The following is a 10,322-nucleotide window of genomic DNA, read 5'->3' on the forward strand; positions in this document are numbered from 1 at the left end:
AGAAGAACCTAAATGTCCATCAATGGATGAATGAAGAAAACATAGTGTATGCCTGCAATGGGTTATTATTCAACCTTAAAAAAGAAGGAAATCCTGTCATACGCTATGTGGACAAACCTGGAGGACATTATGCTAAGTGAAATAAGCCAGTCACAGAAGGACAAATACTGCATGATTCCACTTACATGAGGTATTTAAAGTAATCAAACTTGTAGAAACAGAAAGCAGAAGGTGTACCAGGGACTGGGGGGAGGGGGCAGATAAGGAGTAGCTGTGTGGTGGGTGTAGAGTTTCAGTCATGCAGGATGGTGGGCAGGGTGGCGCCCAGGGCTCTGTTACACAACAATGTGCATATGGTTGACAGTATTGATCTGTACTCTTGGAAATTGTTGGAAAGGTGGATTTTATGCTTTTTTCAGCCACACTAAAAATAAATGGAAGAAACAAACTCTGTGGCAGATTGACACTTGATTATATCTAAATCCCCAGAGCCTAGCCTGAGATTTGGCAAAGAGTAAGGGTTTAAAAAATTGTTTCTCAGAGGAGGAAAGCCTGAATGAATGCAAGAGTGAACTTGAGATTAAATTTTTAAAGGCATTCAGCTACTGAATATTCACTGGGGACCCTTGCCTCTCTCACCCTTGGGCTTGGTGTCTGTAGTGGTGATTGGAAGATTAATGGTCACCAGGGAATATCCTTGAGATGGTCAAAAAGATTCAAAAGTGTCATTTTCACATAAGGAGCTCTTTGAGAAAAGTAGAAAATTCCAGGGTCACTGAATGCCCTTTTCTTCTAAGAAACTTTCTCTAAATTGTCCTACTTTCTGAGCCGTTATTGTCAGCAACTTTGCTTCTTCAATTCTTCATTTTTATTATCTTGGACTTCTGAAAAGTGATGTTTCCCTACACTAGGACAAGTTCCCCTCCTATTACATATTTAAGCTTAATTCTTAAGTTAAGAATTATAGGATTGGGAGATTGGGGTTGACATATATACACCAAATATGCATAAAATAGATAACTAATAAGAACCTGCTATATAAAAATAAAATAAAATTTTATAAAATATTTTTTTAAAAGAATTATAAAGTCTGCATATAGGTCACGCCTCTCATGTACTGCAGAAGCTAGAAGGATCTGAAGCAAAGGTGATCAGACGCTGAGTCATGCAAAGCTGGCCTCCTCGATGCAGGAAAACCTCCCCAGCAAGTTCACCCAGTGTTCCTGGACCAAGGGCTCAGGGGGCTGCCCTCTTTTAAACCCATTCTAAGGAGAGCAAAAGGCAAAATATATTCATTCATTCAAAGACCTCGGCATTAGGCACTCGAGTGCTAGGACAGGATTCTCGCCCTAAATCAATCTAAGGTCTGGTCAGAGAGACAGACAAGAAAATCAGTGATTAATCCCAGAGGGATAAGTACAGGAGGGTAGATACAGGCTCTGAGATAACAGGAGAATTACCACTGTCTTAGCTAAAGATGGCTGAGGATAGCTCAGTTAATGCTCTCAATAACAGAACTAATTTTTAAAAGATTAACAGGGTTAGCCACTGACAGGGCTGGAGGTTGATTGGGGACCAGGAAAGGAAGCAAGTATACTATAGAGGGAGGCAGCAGCTTGCTTATATCATTTATGCTCTAGGAGGATTGATACGGCTAGAGACAAGTGTCAAGATGGAGAGTGGCGGGAGATAGAAAGCAAGGGACTAATGCAAAACTCAGGTGCTCAAGTGCTTTCTGATATATTTGAACTTTATCTCGAAGATTAGTGGAAATGGAGTCGTGAAGAGATGGGCTCTTCAGAAAGACAACTTAGTAAGAGTGTGCAGCATGGATTAGAGAGAAGGAGATAGAAATGGGGAGCCTAGTTACATGGCTATTGTTACTCTTCAGGAGAGACGTTATTAAATTCTGAACTCTGGAGGAGGTGGTAGGAATGAAAAAGATAGAAAAGATTCAGAAGTCTTTCATCAAGGAGATTGTAAAAGGCATCATTTAAGATTATCCTGGTGAGATATTATCCTGTTAATATCTGGTGCAGAATTTTTATCATAATGGTTTATAGAAAAGTCAAGTCCCTGATATTATACATAAACTTGTGGATGTATTTAGGTAAATTTTTTGCTATGAAAAGTCTCTTTAATTTTCATCAGACTCTCAAACAGCCAATAGGTTAAAAGTTAAATTATTAAGCTAAGTATTGACAGTGGCCCACTGTACTACTAGGAAGAACCAAAGCTCTTAATTTCACAGCATATGTTGACAAGACATAGCCCACAAGGCCAGGCTAGAAAAGCAAGTTGGTTTTTTAATGACGTTTATCACCTTGGATTTTATGCAAGGCTACTCTTGCACTTCAGAATTCTTTATTGCTCTGAACTACACAGAATTTTGTCAGGTAACAGGGAAACAATCTCTTATATTCTCAAAAATCTTTTTTAAAAGTAAAATCCACGACTTTCCTGCAAAACTTGAGTGAAACTTAGTCCATCTAAGGAGCCCAGAAGGGGCAGCTCAGTTACATATGGCCGTACACCCACCTAGAGAATATTTGGGGCACCTTTTCTATAAGCATTCATACCTTTATCTATGTATCCTTGTAGTTTAAGAAATGGAAGCAAAGATGAATAAGATATAGTCTTTGTTACAAAATTATCAGTCACTTAATTTAATAAATGGACTCCATAATAGTCATCCAAAGCAGGCAGTAATAAACTTTGTTATGAGATCAAGGAGTGGGAATATGGCCAAAGAGAGATGCCAAAGCAGCATCTCAAATACAGTGTAGGAGTTTGCCAGGCTGCAGGAGCATACGAGGCCAACTGCAGGAGCGCTATCCCAAACTTAACGTGTTACCTTTGGCTTTATTTTGACCACGTCATATAAGTTTGTGTCTTTTTAACTGTAGGTCATGAAATCACTTTAGGGGGAAATATGTGGATATGCCACAGTATGTTTATCCCTTCACATATTGGCGGACATTAGGATGGTGTCCACTTTTTGTCTATTACAAATAAAGCTGCTATGAATAGTTAGGTACAAGTTTTGAATGGTTGTATGAATTTCTCTCAGGTAAATACATAGGTATAGAATGGCTGAGTGTATGTTTACTTTTAAAAAAACTGCCAACCTGTTTTCCAAAACAGTTGTATCATTTTGTATTCCCACCAACATTGTATGAGAGTTCAAGTTGTTCCATATCCACCTCAACACTTGGTATTGTCAATCTTTTTAATTTTTAGATATTTTAATCAAAGTGTACTTGTAATTCCTTATGGTTTTAATCTGCATTTCCCTAATGAGTAAAGTTGAGCATTTTTAAGTGTTTATTATTATTTTTTATATATATATATACATCTCAGAGAATTTATATATATTTATTTATTTATATATATATTTATATATAATATATATAAATATATATTTATAAATTTATATATATATAAATACATATATTTATAATTTATTTATATATATATACTACAGAATAGATGTATATATTTATCATATATATAACATGTACACATATTCTATAGCAAAATGTTCAAATCTTTTTCTTTTTGTTTATCAAATCCTTCTGTTTATCAGGATGTTGATACTCATTAATAAGCAGTTATGTGTTCTTTGTATATTCTAAATAAGAGTCTTTGTTCCATTCTGTGGTTTACCTTTTTATTTTCTTAACAGTGTCTTTTGAGAAGAAAACGTTTTAAATGTTGATGAAATCTAATTTGTGTGTGTGTGTGTGCGCACGCGCGTGTGTGTGTGAGCGTATGTGTATGTAAGTGTGTGGGTTCTTTAGAGGTGAGTGGGAATGAGGCAAGTTAGATAATCCCTTCCCCAACTCAGGAGAGAAAGTTGCGAAATAGAAGGTAATAATGTATGATTCCATATAAGTATAAGGAAGAGAACTAAAAATCATGAATTGTCCCTGTGCAATAGTGTAATAGGATATGAAATTGTGCTGCTATATAGGGGAGAGGGATGTGGGACAAAATTATAGCTATCTTAAGAATAGTGATAACTGGCATTTATGTACATTTATATGTATATATATACATATATATTCCCTTGAAACTACTCTTCTGAGAAAATCAATCATTTTCAACAAATTATGTCTTTATAAGTTGGCAAGTAAAAATACTACCAAAAGTGCAAATCAAGGAACCAGAAAAGTCTAGGTTAAAAATCTAGGCCTCCCTGTGACCTTGAGAATTTTATTTCATATCTGATTGATTACAAAATGGTGAACTGAGCAATTGAAATGGAGTCTATAACAAAAAGTATTTCTTAAAAGTTTTTTGTTTTATTGAGGTATAACTGACATATGACATTATATTAGTTTCAGGTGTACAATATAATGATCCGATGTTTGTATATATTGTGAAATAATCACCACAATAAGTCTAGTTAATATCTGTCACCATACATTAGGGCTTTTTTAAAAACATCTATGGATGCATACTTCCCCAGTCAAAATTCTGCAACGATTTTTTTTAGAAATTGAAAAGTTGATTCTAAAATTTACATAAAAATGCAAAAGACTCGAAAAGCCAAACAACCTTAAAAAAAATTTTGAGGGCTTCCCTGGTGGTGCAGTGGTTGAGAATCTGCCTATTAATGCAGGGGACACGGGTTCGAGCCCTGGTCTGGGAACATCCCACATGCCGCAGAGCAACTACTGAGCCTGCACGTCTGGAGCCTGTGCTCCGCAACAAGAGAGGCCACGACAGTGAGAGGCCCGCGCACCGCGACAAAGAGTGGCCCCCGCTTGCCACAACTAGAGAAAGCCCTTGCACAGAAACGAAGACCCAACACAGCCAAAAATAAAAATAAATAAATTAAAAGAAGGCTCAACATTAAAAAAAAAAATTTTGATGAACTTAATACTACTAGATTCTAAGACATAGATATAAACCTACAGTAATCAAGTCAACGTTATATTTGAGTATAAAGACAGACAAATAAATCAATGGAACAGAATAGAGGGTTTAGAAATAGATTGATATGTAGAGAGTCAATTGTTTTTGGTAATGCAATTCAATGATAGTAGAACATTGAGTAAACAAATGAAGAGAAAAATGATTTTCTGCCACTATCTCAAATAATGAAATTAACAATATAATAATTTGAGATGAATTGTAGATATAAATATAAAAGTTAAAACTTTAAAGCTTTAGGGACTTCCCTGGTGGTCCAGTGGTTAAGACTCTGCACTTCCAATGCAGGGGGGTACAGGTTCGGTCCCTGGTCAGGGAACTAAGATCCCACATGCCACATGGTGCTATTGTACAATACAATAGCCATTAACCACATGTGACCATATATAATTAAATTCAACTGCTTAAGATTAAGTGAAATTTAAAGTTTGATTTCTCAACCACAGCAGCCATATTTCAAATGCTTAACAACCAAGGTAGCTAAAGGTTATGATATTGAAAAAGGCAAATAGAAGTTCTAATGGAAAGTGTTATTCTAGAAGACAATATAGGAGAATGTCTTCACAAGCAGGAAAAGATTTCTTAAATAGGGCACAGAAGTTGCCAACAAAAAAACGTAAACGTCGATAAATTGGACTTTCTCAAAACTTAATCACACATTCATTAAAAGACACTGTCAAGAAAATGAGTAGACAAAACACAGACTGGAAGAAAGTATTCACAACATATATATATGAAAAAGTGTTCTGTGGCTTCCCTGGTGGCGCAGTGGTTGAGAGTCCTCCTGTCAATGCAGGGGACACGGGTTCGTGCCCCAGTCCGGGAAGATCCCACATGCCGCGGAGCGGCTGGGCCCGTGAGCCATGGCCGCTGAGCCTGCGCGTCCGGAGCCTGTGCTCCGCCACGGGAGAGGCCACAACAGTGACAGGCCCGTGTACCGCAAAAAAAAAAAAAAAAAAAAAAAAGTGTTCTGTATGCAGGATACGTAAAGAACCCCTACAATTTTATTTTTAAAAGAGCAAACAAAAAGCCAATTAAATGGAGCAAAAAATTGAACAAAAATTGTAAATCAACAGATGATTCACAAAGGAAAGCATGCAGATGACCAATAAGTACTCAAAAAAGTACTCAATATCATTGGTCATCAGAAAAATGCAAATGAAAACCACAAAGACATCACTAGACACCTGTAATTGCGGCTAAATTTAAAAGGAATGACACACTTGATATTGACGAGGATGTGAAGCATTCAGAAGCCTCAAATATTGCCATTGAGAATGTAACATAGTACAGTCATTTTGGAAAACTGTTTGGCAGTATCTTATGAAGTTAAACATGTAGTATAACATTTCTATGGCTTGGCAACTGCACTTGGGTGAAGGAGAAACCAAAGCACATTTCCACACAAATATCAGCACACAAATGCCACTTAGCAACCTTATTAATGTTAACCTCGAACTTGAAACAACCCAAATGTCCTTCATCAGAAGAGTAAGTCATCAAATTTTGGTAGATCCATACAATGAAATACTACTCAGCAATTAAATGGGGCAAACTGCTCACACACAGAACAGCATAGATGAAACTCAAAACTTTTTGCTAAGATTAAAAAAAGGACTTCTAAAAAATAAACACTATATGAGTTCACTTAGATGGAGTTCTAGAAGAGGTAAAACTAATCTATGCCTCTGGAAGGAGGTCATTTACTGGAAAGGAGCATGAGCGAATTTTCTGGAACAAGGGAAAAGTTCTATATCTTGTTTGAGGTGATGAGTTCATGGGTAGAGGCATTTGTCAAAAATCCCCGAACTACACTTATCACATGTGCCTATCACTGTATGTATATTATCCCTTGATTAAAAATAAAAAGCTCTGGAGGGATTAAAGGAATTCTTGTATCAATGTGTAAATGTGTGTAGATGTGTATAAAGGTATATTCTAAATGGGCCTTTCCTCTCAGTATCTGCAGTGACTCCAGCTCTAGGTACGAGTGCCCTCTGCTCACCCAAACCAAAGTGCCCTCCGAAGATCTTCCTTATGGAATACCCCATTATCAAGTACCAGTGCAGAAATAGAGACTTTACCTCTTGTGGTCTCCAAAGCCTCAGGTAACAGAGCTCAGCCTCGTTCTTCATCCCTCTGCCTTTTGGTTTATTGATCATAACTCATCACAAAGAGTCTGACAAACTCAATATGTCATGGACAACTAGAGCTTTTCTTATTCCATCAGCAGCTGACTCAACTATTAGTCATCTCCGAGATCAAAAATCTATTTTCTCATTCTAGGCTTGTAAACCTGAGCCCAGACCTCTGCAGACATCTTAAAGCCTGCTGTCAATTGATTATTTTTCTTTTATATTCTGTAAATCTAACAATAAATAAATAATAATGTTCAAACATCCACTTTGCATTTGCTTTATTTATCACATTTTTAGGCACATCTTTTGGTTTTCAAGTGACCTGAATATGCTCAAACATATATTGACATCAAGTAGGTTGCCATGGGAACTGAATGCAGCTGCACAAAGAGGTTTACGGGCAGGTAATTTAAAAAGCCCTGGAGCAAAGAATGAGTGCTTGATAGTGTCCTAGAACACCCCAGGGCATATCAAAATTAAATAAAGCACTAAGTCTTGAAGTAAGGGGTGGTTATTATACAGTAAACAGTAGCTGAAAGAAAAAAAGCATTTTCCCCTAAATATCTGGTTTTCAGAATATGCATTATGATATTAACTTATTTGATGGGAAAAATCAGGTCTGGGTTCTCTATATTTACTCACTAGATAAAAAAACATAATAGTTTGAAAATCTTTGAATATATGCTTTATTGATAATATTAGTGTCCTCAAAAATGGATCAATAGTGAACATAGAGAGAGAGAACCACAGACTCAGAATTAAAAGAATTCTTAAAAGCAACTCACAATTTAGGCTCCAGTGACCTCTTAATTCTGCGGAAGGGCCAAATCATGTATATTGTTAAGAGCCCCAGTTTGGAGACCACTGATATTGTCATTCACCCTAAACAGCACAAGGCATCCATACCAAATCATGAAAAAGTGGTTTTCTGACCTCTTTATAAACACATGCCATTGGCGGCATGAAGTTCACAGCCTCAAAAAGAATAGTTGTAAACTGTGACTTTTGTAAGAGACCTAAACATTGAGAGATTTGATCATCATTGTCATCTCTTCTGCAGATGAACAAAACTGAGGGAAAGTTGAATTTTATCCTCTCAACCTTCCTACCTACTTATCAGCATGGCCATTTTCATAGTATTAGCTTAAAACACCCTCATTGTCAAAGTCAAAATTCTTTATGACGGTGTAGCTTCTCATACTCTATGAAACGCTTCCTATAAGTTGTCCGATTTTCAAGCAAAATAGTGTTCAATTTTAAAATGTTCCATTAGAACCCTGGTTCTATGAAAAATTTAATACCTTCTACAAGTAAATCCATAATTGCATAGTATCTCAGAAAGAACACAGGATTTAGAGTAAAAAGAACTCACCTTTACTACTGAGTTCATTACATACCAACTGTGTGATATTAGACAAGACATTTAATTTCTCTAACTCTAAATTTCTTTCTTTGTAAAGTGATGATGATAATCATGCCGAGCTCCCAGAGTTGTTGGTTAGATTTTAAATGATAATGTGTGTAAAAACATTTTAAAATCATAAAATAATAGACAATTACAATGTTCAATAATTTAAAGCTGAAAATTTGTCACATGTTCCCCCTCTTTCTTCACTAACAATGGACAGTTATTTTGGATAACATAACAGTTAGGTGGGATTATAGAAATAAGGATGGCTATTCAGTGATGAGAGAACGTTGCACAGTTAACACAGCTCAAATGATAATAATGGCTATCATTTATTGAGTGCCAATCAAATGCCAAGAAATCAACATAGTATCATTTATCAACACTATGAGGTAGAATTTAGCTCCGTTTTGGAGATATTAAAACCAGGTGTCGTGAGCATATTGTTTTTATTCTAAAGCATCACGTCCTTACAGGAACAACCAGTCCCCATTTCATGATACCTTAGTGAAACCTTCCATCACAGTTTCCTGACTTCCTCTGGCCATAGGAGTGAAAATATGCAAAATTGGACCAATAAGACATCTTTTTATGGACTTCCACATGAACTTGGGGAAGAAATCCCTTTCTGAGTTGCTAAGAAAAGACTAGAGTCTGAAGCTGCTGGCGGTCACCTCGCCTACTCTGCGTGACCAACCTCCGCGCAGAATAAAGTGGAGCAGAAAGGACAGGTACTAGGTGAGATGAAACCCCAGTAACATCATTGGAACCTGATCCAATCAAACCCAAGCCTGGATGGACCATTCTCTCACACCCAAGTTATAAGAGCAACGAATTCCTTTTTGATTACACTTATTTGAATTACTGTGAAAGGGTCACAGAAGGAAGTAGAATTTCCTGTGACAGATTAACAGAGTTACTCATGCCTGAAGTTCTGCACAACTGATGAAGTAGCCACTGATCTCTGCTATCTAATACTTTACTGGCCTTTGCGATGTTCTATCATTCTGACGTCACCTTTGAAATGACACCAGGCAGCTAATTGCTGTAGTGAGTCAGTCTCCTGACAACACTTGATACAAGTGACAATTATATCATTCAATTTCACATTCCTTTGAGAGTGAAATGAAGGACCACTAAGTCCCCAAGTAGCTTGACATCTTTTGGGGACAAAAAGAGGAATGTATATGCAATGTGGGCTGAAGAAACCTTTAAAGAGCTCATTGAATATCAGAATAAGATGGGAAATACAATTATTAGAGGCTCAAACTGAATCATGTGGCTGTTAAAATACATTTGAGTTTAAGATTGCTGGTGTAGAGCTTTAAAGTAAAGGATGCCTATTTTTGAGCTGAAGCATTACAATGTCAACTTACAGGCAGGTGTAGGCTCTGTGGCTTCAGAGAAATAAAGTATGGTCATAGTCATTCGTTTAATTCATACAACAAATATTTATTGAGCAAACATTATGTGCTAGGCTCTGTTCCAGGCAAATCTCAGACTTCATGAAGTTTACATTCTAGTGGGGAAGGCAGAACATAAACAAGATAAAGGTGCAAACTATATAGTATGTTAGATGCTGATACATGCTAAGGAGAAAATTAAAGCAAGGAGAAAATAATTAAAGAAAATTAAAGCAAGGGAAGAGGTGGGAAAATCACCTCAATTTTAGAAACAATGACCAAGGAAGGTGTCACTAAAATGGTGACATTTAAACGAGATGTAGGTGAGAGAGTAAATTATGTGAATATTAGCAGGGAAAACACTTCAAACAAAGCAACAATTGCAAACATTCAGAGCCAAGAAAAGATCCTTTCAGGCAACTTTTAGAAAAATCT

This window comes from Globicephala melas, chromosome 17, assembly GCF_963455315.2.
Source record: "Globicephala melas chromosome 17, mGloMel1.2, whole genome shotgun sequence".
NCBI classification, from domain to species: Eukaryota; Metazoa; Chordata; class Mammalia; order Artiodactyla; family Delphinidae; genus Globicephala; species Globicephala melas.